Raw genomic sequence first — 14,308 nt, forward strand, 5'->3', positions numbered from 1 at the left:
TTCAGAGAAGCTGCACTTCTCCTAACCAGCTTCAGAGATTCCACACAAGCTGTACTTCTCCCAACTTGTCTGACAATGATTGCACTCCACCTGACCTGCTTCAGAGATGCCACGCTTCCCCTGATTCACGACAGAGAAATAGTGCAACTGCTGAGCCGTTTCAGAAGGTCCAGACTTCCTCTGATCCACTTCGAAGAGGCCACAAAACTTCAGACTCATTTCAGAGAGGCCACAATTCCCCTGATCCGCTTCAGAGAAGCCACACAACTGCTGAGCCGTTTCAGAAAGTCCACACTTCCCCTGACCCGCTTCAAAGAAACCATGCAAATGCTGACTCGTTTCAAAGAAGCAACACTTCCCCTGACCCGCTTCAGAGAAGCTGTATTTCTCCTGACTTGTTTGAGATAGATTATACTCTCCCTGACCCTTTTCAGAGAAGTCACTCTCCCCCTGACCCACTGCAAAGAAGCTGCACTTCCCCTGATCGGCATCAGAGAGGAATTGTTTACCACCAGCCACAAGGACTATTAAGACATCAAGCTGTTCTTAATACTTGTAAGTATTTGTTTATTGGGAAATGTGATACTATCATGTACCACTTTTACATACACTGTTAACCCTTGCTGTAAAAAAAGGCCAAATTCTGACAATATCATACCATTTTCCATTAAAACAGTAATATACCGTAGAAAACAAAACTAGCCTACAGGAATATACTGTGAATTAACATTGCTCAAAATCGACACTCAGAGGCTGTTTTCCCAGTCACACCCTATACCACAGATACTCACATCCGGCCCATCGGCATTCATTTTATGGCCCGCGTCATGCAAAAGATGAACGCACTTTTTTAATAATTTGAGCTCTAAAGTTGCGCGAGTATTAGACAGCGTGATTTATCTATGTATATTGCGGACGGACGATAATCCGTTGGTCGATTAATAAAAAAATAACATTCATCATCGTCATTCTGTGTGTGGAATGTTTAGTGAGATTTTATTTAGTTACTTTATATCTCGAAATGTACCATTAACTTGCTAAGCGCAACAATAGTAAAACAAGGTAAAACTGTCAGGCAACTTGTGTGTGCGGCGCGCAAGCTCGTGCATTCAGAGCTGCGCACTATCACAGCTGATTCGCGTGACGTTAGAGCTGATCCGCGCATCTCTAGTGCAGTGTGTAATTGGCCGATGATCCTCTTAACAGCATGAAAAACAAAACTTATTTTCAAATTGTAAATGGGTTATAAACGTAGCAAAAAGCGCTCCTATTAAAATTACGAGCTGTCTATACGTCACGACACTCTTGCAAACCTCAGTTTAACCGGCAGTTTAGTTCGGAACTGGGCGCGGCTCGCAAGAAAAATTTACCTGTATGACCCTGTATAATGTCATGTAAAGAAAACATAATATTGAACATTTGTTATAGCCTAATAGCCTATATTAAGTTGATGAGGCCTAATCAACAATTCTTAAACATTTAAATATAAAGATAATATATGGAGAACTCTTTTCCAAAACGCGATAAACGCCATTTTTAAAGAAAGGTTTGTGCTTTCTGTTTGAGGTCTCTGAAAGTCCGCTTTCAGAGCGCTCACGTCCGTGATGGAGAACTGTCACGTAACATTGTTTTTTCCTCATAAATGCAAACACGAAAAATAAAATTTGTATTTTTGGAGGGTGGATTTATAGCATTTTAGGGAAAAAATTGATGCAATAGCGTTTTGAAAAAAAGAAAAAAAAACTTTGAATTTATCATCAACAATACTGTCGTTTGATTTAATAATCATTGTTAGACATGTTCAGACTGAGCAAAAGAAAAAAAAAAAACAGAAAAAAAAAAACATTTTAAGAGGATAAATTGAATATTCACAAAATGTGTGGGTCTAGGTAAAAAAAGTTATTTTCCTGAAAACTATGCAAATGGAATTATTGCGTTTTGGAAAAGAGCTCCTCATATACTCCGAGTATACTTTTTTAAACTACTTTATGTTAATCTACCTTTTTGTTCCAGAATTGTAAATTTTTACCATTTTTATTTTCATGTTCAGTATTATTTTAAATTGGACAAAGACTAGCAAGACTTACCTTGCAAGGAGGTTTTTAATACTCTGTTTGAGTATCTTTTTTTTCTTTTTCTTTTTGCTTAATATTAATAATTAATATTGCTAGAAAACTGTTAATCCACCTTTTGTTCCATATATTTTATTTTTTATGTTCAGTATTAGCATACTTTAAATAGGACAAAGACTAGCAAGACTTACCTAGCAAGGTTTTTTAATACTCTGAGTATGAACTCTCTTTTTTGCATTAATATTGCAAGAAAATTATTATCCAGATTATTTTTTTTTTTTTTTATGTTCAGTATTACTTTAAATAGAACAAAGACTAGCAAGACTTATAGCAAGATAGGGAATAAACTGAATTTCTATATAAGTAAAAACTGTAAATATTGTCATAAATAAAGTTTTACGATGCAAGTTGTAATTTGTGGCCCTTCACATTTAATATGGTTTAAATGTGGCCCCCTTGGCATCTGAACTTGAGTACCCCTGCCCTATACCCTCATTCACTATTCCCTACATTAGTTCACTAGTAAAGTCCCCTTGACAAAGTGAATGAAAAGAAGTGAGTGAATTGAGAAACTGATGAACTCCTGATAAGCAGAATCACTGAAGGACAGAGAAACAAGAACAGAAAAAAGAGAAACACAAGAACTAAAACTGACTTCCAGGAACACTGAGTGTGAAACCAGTTTACGATTATTTCTTTCATACATGTACAAAAGTTCTTGTTGAGAATTAACAGAGATATAGTTAATAATAAAGTTTGTTGTCACCATGATGGAGATCAGTATTTGCTTTAGTTGGTCTCTTGTCCCTTGACTACTTACCATTCATCTCTCTCTGGCTGCTGTCACAGTGAGTTTATAAAACACATTTGTTATGGCAAGAAAGAGCCAAGAGGAAGATTATCAGGTGTTTTTGGCTTTTGTGATAATGTCACAATCATCCTGGACATGTCTGATTCTCTGATCTTTTCTGTATTTATTCATTGAATTTATGGGTATTTCATAATTAGCATATATCTGTAAATCTACAACATAAAATCAATACTTCTGTAATAAGGTCTTCTGAAGAATATTGTAATCATATAGTGCATAAAAAAATTCCTGCTTGACTCAGACACACACAGACATCAACAATCAGCACATGAATCTCAACAATGGTGACAATCAAAAGTTTCATGTCGCAATGCATGCTGGGTTCCAGGATAATATAAAACTCCCAGCATGCACTGCTGCATGAATAAAAAAATATATATTGCCACCATTGTTGAGATTCATGTGCTAAATTGTGATATCTCTGTGTTTCTGAAAGACAGTGTAGCTCTGTTTCTCTGGTTATGCATGATGTGTTAAAAAAAATGAATCATTGTAATTTATTGTTGTGGTTTCACAGTGGTGGTAATGTAACACTTTTAATTGAGGATGAATTCCTTAGTAAATGAACAGGCAATATGATGATTTTGTCATCATAATCATTACAACCGCAATCATTCATAAACTGTGTGTGTGCACAAGTGTGACTTGCAATAACACAGCTCAAGCAGCAAAAGAAAAACTAATCCCAACTAAAGCAAGCACTGATCTCTATAATTCAATAACAACTTCTGTAGATGTATGAAATAAAGTCATACTGGTTAATAATAAGTGTAATAATGTGTACTGGCTGGAAGTCAGTTGTAGGTCTTGTGTTTCTCTATTTTCTGTTCTAACAGCAGGTGTTCATCACTAATGCTCAACAATCACTTACATATTCTCTTAATTATCTCACTGCAACACTGTCTCAATGTTACTTTTACTCTTTGTAGTGTAGATTTCCCTGTGGGGTTGAAAGGGTTAACAGTGTAAGATAAAAAGACACACCCACAAAATGTATTTTAACAGTAATAAACTGTAAGTTATAAAACAGGTTTATACTGGCAACACTGTTGCCAGTAGTTTACTGTAAAATGTATTTTTTTGTGTCACCATTGTGCAGAAGAGTAGAGCCTGTGCTTCAGTCCAGGAGAAGATTTACAAACATTGATGATTTGCTGCATGTTGCTTTATTTAACAGGCGGTGACTGTGTAGTTGCTGGTCCAGTGGAAAGCTCTTTATTTACAAAAGTTTTGTTGTGGTTTCAAATGAAATAAGTTCACAGTAATACTTTGCTCACATTATTAATGCATTGTAAATTTTAGTTAATACATTTAAATGACAGTTGGTCAATTTAAGGCAGTCGGTTTCTGCAAGTGAAATTAGTTAACTCGAGTTTTAGTGCATTTTTACAGTAAAGAACTGCACAATTAACAGTAAATTACTGGCAACAGTGTTGCCAGTATTTTACTGTAAAAAAAAACGGTAAGGTCTAACAGTGTATTGTGTACCATATGGACTTAGGGGGTTTATTTCAGTTTCTTGCTTTTGTTTCAGCCCTCCTGCGTAACATTCTCACAAATCAAGAGATCATGATGGACCAAATGAAGATAATCTATAGGACAGTTCAGGGTCTAAAATCTGTCAGTGAAGAAGACATAGGCCTTGAAGCAAACCTACTGCCAGTAGCTGATCTTCAGTCTCTGCAAAACTTGGAGGAGCGATTGAGAAAATTTCCTGACTTTCAAAAGCAATTGGTAAGTCAGTTATATTCAAGATATATGTTTTGTTTAGGCTTAATATTATTATTATTATTATTATTATTATTAATATTAATAATATTTTTTTTTTTTTTTTTTTTTTGTCTGTTGTTGTTTTTTAAAGGAAGTTCAAACAAAACTGGAAATTTAAAACTTAAGCTTGGATGAGTTGGTTTCTTTTGATGAACACAAAGAAGACATTTTGAGGAATGTTGGTAACCAGACAGTCGAAGGTAACATTGGTAAAAAAAAAATATATATATATTATGGAAGCCAGTGGTTACCATCTACTGTCTGGTTAAAGGATTAGTTCACCTCAAAATGAAAATTTCCTAATAATTTACTCACCCCAATGCCATCCAAGATATCCATGTCTTTCTTTCCTCAGTGGAAGAGAAATTACGTTTTTGTAGGAAAACATTTCTGGATTTTTCTCCACAGACTGGGCTTCAATGGTTACCATCATTTTGCAGTCAGAATCGATGCAGTTTCAAATGTCTTTGAAGAGCTTCAACGGGCTGGTGAATGATCCCAGCTGAGGATTAAGGGCTGATCTAGCGAAACGATCGGTCATTAAAAAAAAAAAAAAAAAAAATTGATATACTTTATAAGCGAAATTTTTCGTCTAGAGCCGTTATACCAAGCACCAGGAACTACGTCGTCACTTAAAGGTCACGCTCGACGGCGCCTGCGCTGGCGGAAGTACCGCCCCACTGTTTACAAACGGTACTTTCATCTATGGGCACTTCTGCCGGGACTTCCAGCGTGACCTTTCAGTGATGATGTAGGTCCTAGTGCTTGGTATACCGACTCAAGACGAATAATTGTGCTTATAAAATATATAATAATATATATATTTTTTTTTTAAATGACCGATCGTTTCGGTAGATAAGCCCTTAACCCTCTGGGGTCTGAGGGGTTTTTGGGGTCCTTGAGATGTTCTGACATGCCCTGACATTTTTGCTTTTTTCAGTTGCTTATAAACATATTAATGGCAAAAAAAAATTACACACTATTTAGCACAAACAGGGCTACCATGAAATGTGAGCAACAAGAATGTACATGTCTGCATTTTTGAGAGAATAATGTTTATGCATGGTTATTGAAAAAACTAAAAACTAAAGTTTCTGAAATAAGGCCATAAAACACATTCTAAATATGTGCCAATAAGACTTTTGTCTAAAATATGTCATTGCCTAGTGTTTTTTCTTCAAAATGAAGTGAAAATCACCCTGCCTTATCATTCACATAACACAATACATTGATTTGAATTTTGCAAAGCACTTTCTGTTTGGAAAGGCCATATGCGGAGTGGGCGTCTACGGTCATGCATATGTAGTGGTTCACACCTGAGGAGACAATGGGGCCTGCATACTTAATTAGCCATTCATTCAGGTGAGTCACTGAGCCACAAGAATGCAAGAGCAACAGTTGGAAGCATCTCAATTCTTTTTTATTTTTCCACATATTGTGCTTGCAATTTGGCCTATAATATCCAAGGAAAACATGTCTAGTAATTGTGCAGTTAATTCTCATACTGTATTTTCAGTTTTGGAATATTTATCCTCTCCCCAAATTTGTCAATAATAAAACACAATAAAAGTTATTTAAAGAAAAGGCTTATATTTACCTTTTAATAGTTTGTTTACATCTACCTTGTAAATATATTTTTTTATTAAAAAGGTTACAATTACAAAGAAAGTGTAATCTTTCTTTGTAAAAACTAAAGTATACATTTTATCATACATATTTCAAAGTTAAGGATTTGATTGATTATTTGATAACTTTATTTTTGACAAAACATATTATATTTAACATAAGCAAATATTGGCAAACTTATTTGAAAGCTTATTTGAGGTGGCAGATATTTTACATTAAAAATGTATAATCTATCCAAAACTAATCAACGAAATGTTGTCTTTCATATGTCTGTAACATAGGTCTTTCATTTTTATTATAAGAAATATAAATGTTAATTTGCAGTTTAATACGTTGCTTATACAAATACATTTTATTTCAACATATTTTAGTCGATATTTACTGAGTGTAGCAATACAGTTTGCTAAAACCGAAACATTCATACACAAACAGAAACGCCTGACTGTAACGTTGTTTTTATGAAATATTAGGGCATATGTTCATTTTCAGTTTAAAACGTTGCTTATACAAATAGCCTACATTTTATTTCAACATATTTCTGTCGATTTTTACTCAACTCAGTACGGCAATACAGTTTGCTAAAACATCATCATTCATTCACACAGAGACGCAATTTAAATTTAAACTGTCTTTTTGCGAGCTGTGGTAAACAGCGCGCATCTCTGCCGTTCATTCATTCATAAACAGAAACCCGATTCATGTGAGAAGAAAAAAAAACTTACAGTATTCCTCAGCTCGCTCCTCGATATACCCGCACTTCTGAGGTACTTTTTTCATTATTGTTATTCCTCACAGCGCTACGAGACGGTGTTAAAGTAATGATCTGAATAAACTTGTGTTTCTCGAGCTGATATGGGGGCGTTCACAGGATTGCATGGATTGCCTCATTCATTTGCGTTTGAATAGCGCGCGCTCTCCGTAGGCGGAGTCACATTACATTTGAATTAGTTGTAATGAGGTCGACTGGAATCGCTCTCTTTTAATACAGATTTCACAAGATGAGAATATTTGTTTTTTATATAAATTACTTCATTTAAGAGAAGAGAATTCAAGCTTCATGCCTGTATGTCTGTATGCCAGTTTGACTGAGTATTCGCTGAGTTAGTTCATTTTCGGACGCGTTTCAGAATGGTCTTCACTGAGAGATAGAAGGCAGAACTCGCATCACGTTTATTTTTCTTTATTTGGCAAAAAGCACAACACTTTGTTTTTATTGTGAGTATACACAAAAATAATACACATTTAACAGAATCGATTGATGTATGAAACTTGCTTGTAATATCAAAGTCCACAGAGCAAAATTAATTTCTTTTGAACTGAACTGAAAAAAAGCGAGCTGGTATCGCCGGCGATACCGTCAACCTCAGGGGGTTAATCCTTAGCTGGGATCGTTCACCAGCCCGTTGAAGCTCTTCAAAGACCTTTGTAACTGCTTTGACTGCAAAATGATGGTAACCATTGAAGCCCAGTCTGTGGAGAAACATCCAGAAATGTTTTCCTACAAAAACGTAATTTCTCTTCCACTGATGAAAGAAAGATATCTTGGATGGCATTGGGGTGAGTAAATTATTAGGAAATTTTCATTTTGAGGTGAACTAATCCTTTAACAACATTTAATTTTTTTGTTTTGCTGTGTTCAACAGAAGAAAGAAACTCATACAGGCATGGAACAAGTGGAGGTGAGGAAATGATGGCAGAATTTACATTTTTGGTTGAACTATCCCTTTAGTGGATAATTGGCTTTTTATTTTAACAATTAATAAAATAAATGTTAATTCACAGATAAGCATGTTGGCAATGAAAGGTGGGACAGACACCAGAGATGGAGTTTGGAGAATAATGACAGCAAGAATCACAAACTCCCTGGCCAAGAATATAAATATGTGTGGTGTTAAAGGACAATTCCAGTGAAAAATGAACCTAGGGGTAATTAACACATGGTTACCGAGTCGATCGTTCCCTGGGATGTGTTTTCATGAAAATCGAATGTAAAGAGTTTTATCTCTAAAAACAGATTAGCTTATAACACTAGTATATGGGGCACAGAGTAAGTAAAAGTAAATCACTAGTTAATACCACTAACAAGGCTCACAATAGCCTCACACTAACACAGTAGCATAATGAGGGTCCCTACATGCAAACCGAGGCATTGAGAACTTTGTAAGTGTACAGACAGTTTAATAAGAAGATACTTTATAAAGACAGTACATTACGCGTATACAGGCAGGCGTCATCTTGGAAAACAGTCTCGACTAGTCGAGCCACGAACGCCGTGCTAAGTGAGCTGGTCGATAGGAATTACGTTTGTGAAATCTATTTGGACTAGACCAATCAAATTTGTATAATTTGTCTGCTAATTACACATTCCATTTAAAGATGATTACATATGACATACTGTATATGTGTCATCACTCTAGCTTGTTTCTGATTGGAGAAAAATGACATGTTGCAACCATCCCCTGATGCAACTGTCCCCGGTCTCCTCTAAGCAAAATTTTAGTTTTTTGCATCACTGATATTAGCCTGTTGCCGGCCGTTGAACATTTCTATCATAAATCAGTTGTCAAATATTTACATCTAGTTATACCTCACCCCACAATCTTTCAATGCAAAAACTGGAAAGGGACTTTGGTTGGAATTTGCACTTGTCTTATGTGAACATTAAGCCCCGCCTTCTTTGATTTGAATGGTCATCTCAAACATTTTGACATTGACGAGCGCTGTTAGACAGCATTTTAAAATTTCTAATTACATTATGGCCATTTCAAATAATTGTGGGGTTCTTGTTGGTAATTATTATGGTGGTTACGGCCCTAATTTAAACTACAATAACTGATTGTATTGATGAGATTTTGCATAAAAGTTCAGTTTCTGTGAATTTGAGTTAGGAAGAGTATGTAGTAGTTGGGTAATCAAGGTAATGAACAGTTCCATGTAAAATAATAAACATTTCATTAATTCATCTTAATTCATTCAATTTTGTCCCTTGGTGCAGTTTTTATGAGTTGTCTATCATTTTTGTTCAACACCACACAGTTCTGTAATATGTGCCCTCTTTGTTTACCCTTTCGAACACACGTTACGTTGTTTGCCGTTACGGTGACATGGACGAGGGAATGGAAACTGATGACCCATTTGCTAGGTTTGGCATGGGTGGTTTCCCACGCTCCTTTAACACACGAGGTCCCAGCGGGGCACTGGCCAAAAAACAGGATCCTCCCTTGACCCACGACCTGAGGGTCAACCTAGAAGAAGTGTTCACTGGCTGCACCAAGAAGATGAAGATCTCCCGCAAACGCCTGAATCCCGACGGAAGAACGACGCGCACTGAGGACAAGATCCTTACAGTGGAAGTGAAGAAAGGCTGGAAAGAAGTAACCAAGATTACTTTCCCTAAGGAAGGGGATGAGACACCAACAAATATCCCCACAGATGTGGTGTTTGTGGTGAAGGATAAGCCTCATCCAGTGTACAGAAGAGACTGATCGGACATTATTTATTCTGAAAAAAATACACTCAAAGAGGTAAGATGTGCTCCTATTTTAAAGGGGTCATATGCCATTTTTGTACAAGTTAATATGATTCTTTAGGGTCTAAATGAAAAGTTTGTAATATACTTTAATTAACAATTCTCATTAGTATTGTAAGAAAACACAATACTTTACCTGGTCCTTTACCTTTCATTTTACCTGGTCAAAAACAACTCTTTTTTCAGCACGCCATTTAAGTGCACGTGTCTTTAAATGATAATGAGCTTTGCTCACCCCGCCCCTCTGTTCTGTTCATTTGACACAACACACGTGGAGTGTTGCCTTGACAACAGTTGAGGGTATATTTTGGAGAAAGAATGGCAGCGGGAGTCTCTGAGGACACATCTGTGCAACCAATCGTATCAATTTGAACCGGAGTCGGACCCGGAACAAGATGACGGCCCCGAAGAAGTTCGACAATTAAGGCTCGAACATGACGTTTCTGAATGGTTGGTTAACGTAATGTCACTTTGATCTATCTTTGTTTGTACTGGCAGGGTAGAGTAGTGAGATATGAACGCTATGTGTTTACTGATGTATACATTAGTTTATTGACAGATTGATGTTACAGCTAATGGTCATGAAAAGCTTTTTTTCAGTAAATGTAGGCTTGTCAGTGATGCGTAACGTTATCTGTGCAGTGTTAGGAACAACTGTCAGGGCTGAACCACTAAAATTTTACTGATCTGTTTAAAAAATAAGCAGTCTGTGAGACTATGACAGTCATTAGGCACATAAACAACACATACTCAGACAGGAGCTAATACCTTTTTCATTGTTCTCGTTTATAAAGCAGTCTGGTGAGAAATGATTCACGCAAACATGAAAGCATTGACGTTGATCATGGGGAATATTCCCTTTGAAAACAAAACTCAGCCACTGCGTCTTCAGCGGTTCAGATTTAGGAACATCAAAATGACTGCTGTGTTCGTTATTACACCCAAGAACAGTACACCACAATCGCTTAGACGGCATTCTGCTCCAGCGTATCAACAATGGCGGACTATGATGACAGCTCGCTCAGGGCGGGTCTGTGTTGAAACGCTGCTGTCAATTAACAATCGTGGGAGGGGCGTCCAACCGTGTGACGTCACATGGTCAGACGGCTTGATTTGAGACAGGGGAAAACATATAAGATAAAAAAAAAAAAAAAAACACTGGATGGATTTTTATTTTTTTATGATGGTTGTGTACAGGCACTGCCAACACACATTTCAGTACAATCAACTTGTAAAAGTGCATGTACCATTATATGACCCCTTTAAGAGTTTGATTACAAACTCTTTTCTTCCCTGTCTGTATTTTTCTAATCCTGTTCTTCTCTACTTTCTCAGGCACTTTGTGGTTGCACAGTTAACGTTCCTGGATAATTGCACGGTTAACTTAACAACTCAAGACATTGTCCGTCCCAGGATGAAACGGCGTGTCACCGGGGAGGGTCTTCCTCTTCCGAAATCCCCAGATCGTCGTGTGGACTTGATTGTCGAGTATGAGGTCAAGTTTCCCGAAAGATTAAGCCAAAGTGCCAAGGACACTATCGCTAATGTTTTGCCGGCTTCTTGAGCCGTGTATACTGCAATGCTGGAGACATTGCCATTGGGAATTTTTGGTTTCATAGTATTTAACCCTCTGGGGACCAAGGTGTTTTTGGGGCCCTTGAGATGTTCTGACATGCCTTGACATTTGTGCTTTTTTCAGTTATTTATAAACATGTTAATGGCAAAGGTGTAAATTCACTCTATATAGCACAAACAGGGCTACCATAATATGCGAGCAACTTGTATGTAGATGTTTGTATTTTTAAGAGAATAATGTTTATGCGTGGTTATTGGAAAAAATAAAAATGAAAGTTGCTGAATTAAGACCACAAAACACATATTAAATATGTGTCCACAAGACTTTTGACTAATGGATGTGGTCCCTTTGAGTTCTAGCTTCAAAATTATATGAAAATAGTCTTGCTTTATCGTTCACAAAAAAAAATACATTGATTTAAATGGTGTAAAACAGGTTTTGCTTGGAAAGCCAATATGCGAGGGGGAGGAGCAGTTTACACCTTGTCCCACCCACTCTGCATAATGACTCTGCCTAATGAGCCATTCTTTCAGGTGTGACACTGACTGAGCCACAATGCAAGGACAAAGGATGTATTTAGAAGAAGACTTATATTGACCATTTAAGATTTTGCTTACATCTCTCTTGTAAATATGTTTTGCTATTTTATTAAAAATGTTACAATTACAACAATAATTACAATTTCAACAATATTTCAAGTGTACTCTTTCTTTGTAAAAAAGAAAAAGAAAAAAGATTATAGGCCTACATTTTATCATATGTATTCATTAGTTTGAATATAGCCAACATTGGAACATCTAACATCTTAGTCTATGACTTTATTTTTGACAAATATATATATATATATATATATATATATATATATATATATATATATATATATATATAAAACGTTAGATATGAGCAGAAATTGCTAAACAAAAGCTTATTTTATGTGGCAGTATATTTTACAGTAGCCTAAAAACTGTACCCAAATCTAGTCAACAAGTGACTGACTGTAACGTTGTTTTTATGAAATATTAGGGCATATAAATGCTAATTTGCAGTTTAATATGTTGCTTATACAAATACATTTTATTTCAACATATTCCAGTCGATTTTTACTCATCTCAGTAGGCTATAGCAAAACAGTTTATTCTTTCACACACAGACGCGCGATTTATATTTAGGCTAAACAGTCTTTACAAATATGTACCCTTCATTCATCTCACAGAAAGGCGAGTCATATTATAGAAATGCGATTCATCTTTTTGTGGTTTGCATAGGCCTACACTAACGTTATTCCATAACGTTATTCCACACTTGAGAAAAGAAAACAGCCTACCTCACTCCTCAGCGGGATCTGCTCCTCATATCAGGATATATTGTTCCTCATATCAGCACTGTTCTGAGGAATCTTTTCTCCATAAGGTAGGCTATATTATGCCTCACTCGATCGCGACGCGCTTTGTTTACAGCTGATGTGGGCGTTTCACAGATCTTCAATAGTTCTCAGAATTTGCGTTTGAATAGCACGCGCTCTCCGGGGAGTGGTCACATTACTGTGAATTAGCTCGTAATGAGGTCGACTGGAGTCGCTCTCTTTTTATACAGATTACAGAAGATGAGAATATTTGTTTTTTTATATAAGTTACTTCATTTAACAGATGCGATCTCAAGCTTTATGCCCGTGGGTCTGTTTGCCTGTTTGACTGAATTTTCGCGGAGTTATAGATCATTTTCGAACGTGTTTCAAATGGGAGTTTACTGACAGTGAGAAGGCAGAAATCGCATCATGTTAATTTTTCTTTATTTGTCAAAAAGCAAAACACTTTATTTTTATTGTGAGTACACAGCAAAATCCCCAGAGTAAAATTAACTCTGTTCAGAGAACATTTGATCCCTCTCTACAGAGAGTTAAAATAACTCTGAAACAGAGTAAAAGTTAATGAGATACTTAAGTGATTAATTAAGTGATGATTGGGCATTAATGATGAACACCTGCTGTTAACAAGTTCTCAGCAGAGGAGGATTAAACAACTCCATAAACGGCATTACCAGCTTCACTTATTACTAACCAGGGGTGCGTTTCCCGAAAGCATCGTTGGCCAACTATGGTCGCAAGTTCATCGCAATGTCCATTGAACTCTATTGGTAACAACGGAACTTGCAACCATAGTTGGCCAACGATGCTTTCGGGAAACGCACCCCAGACTGACTGTATTTCTGTCAGACGTCTACAGAAGGTCTTATTAAGAATTAACAGAGGTTTAGATGTTGACGATTTATTGAAAATGTATGATCACCGTTATAGTGATGAGTGTTTCCTTCAGTTGGGCAGTTTGACTCTAGCTTATTTTTTTGAGTGTTTATGGTTTTTGTAACAGCTTGTACCAAAACACGTAATTTGTTGCAAAGAATGCCAGATGCAAAGATGTTCAGGTGATCTAGTTTTCAACAACAAAAAGTAGAATGATGAGCTTATATCATCACTGTCCAAAAGTGGTCATTTGATGTTAATAGATTATATCCACTAACAATACTCTCTTGCCACAGATTGGACATTTTGAATTTTTTAAATACATAATAGGGGAAAAAAAATTTCTAAGACACAGACATCAAGAATCAGCATATGAATCTCAACAATGGTGACATGTTTCATGCCGCAATGCATCCTGGGAGCCATGAGTTTTATACTATTGTGGCTCCCAGCATGCATTGCAGCATGAAGCATGTCACCATTGTTGAGATTCATAAGCTGATTATTGATGTCTTTGTTTTAAAAAAAAAAAATTCCCCCATTATGTATTTTAAAAATTAAAAATGTCCAATCTGTGGCAAGAGAGTATTGTTAGTGAATATAATCTATTAACATCAAATGACCA

General features: G+C 36.3%; 1 protein-coding gene and 1 pseudogene across 2 annotated transcripts in view; one reads left to right on the top strand and one right to left on the bottom strand.

Moving 5' to 3' along the window:
* LOC307154798 (B-cell receptor CD22-like) overlaps window positions 1-14,308 on the bottom strand; it is a gene marked incomplete at both ends in the record, with an annotated part of 258,223 nt that overhangs the window by 21,288 nt on the left and 222,627 nt on the right. The gene's annotated exons all lie outside the window — the stretch shown is intronic.
* On the top strand, window positions 9,370-11,432 carry LOC307154546 (dnaJ homolog subfamily B member 1-like; annotated as a pseudogene). The gene is made up of 2 exons: window positions 9,370-9,863; window positions 11,204-11,432. The product of its transcript is annotated as a dnaJ homolog subfamily B member 1-like (transcript).

This window comes from Squalius cephalus, assembly GCF_949319135.1.
Source record: "Squalius cephalus genome assembly, chromosome: 2".
NCBI lineage: Eukaryota > Metazoa > Chordata > Actinopteri > Cypriniformes > Leuciscidae > Squalius > Squalius cephalus.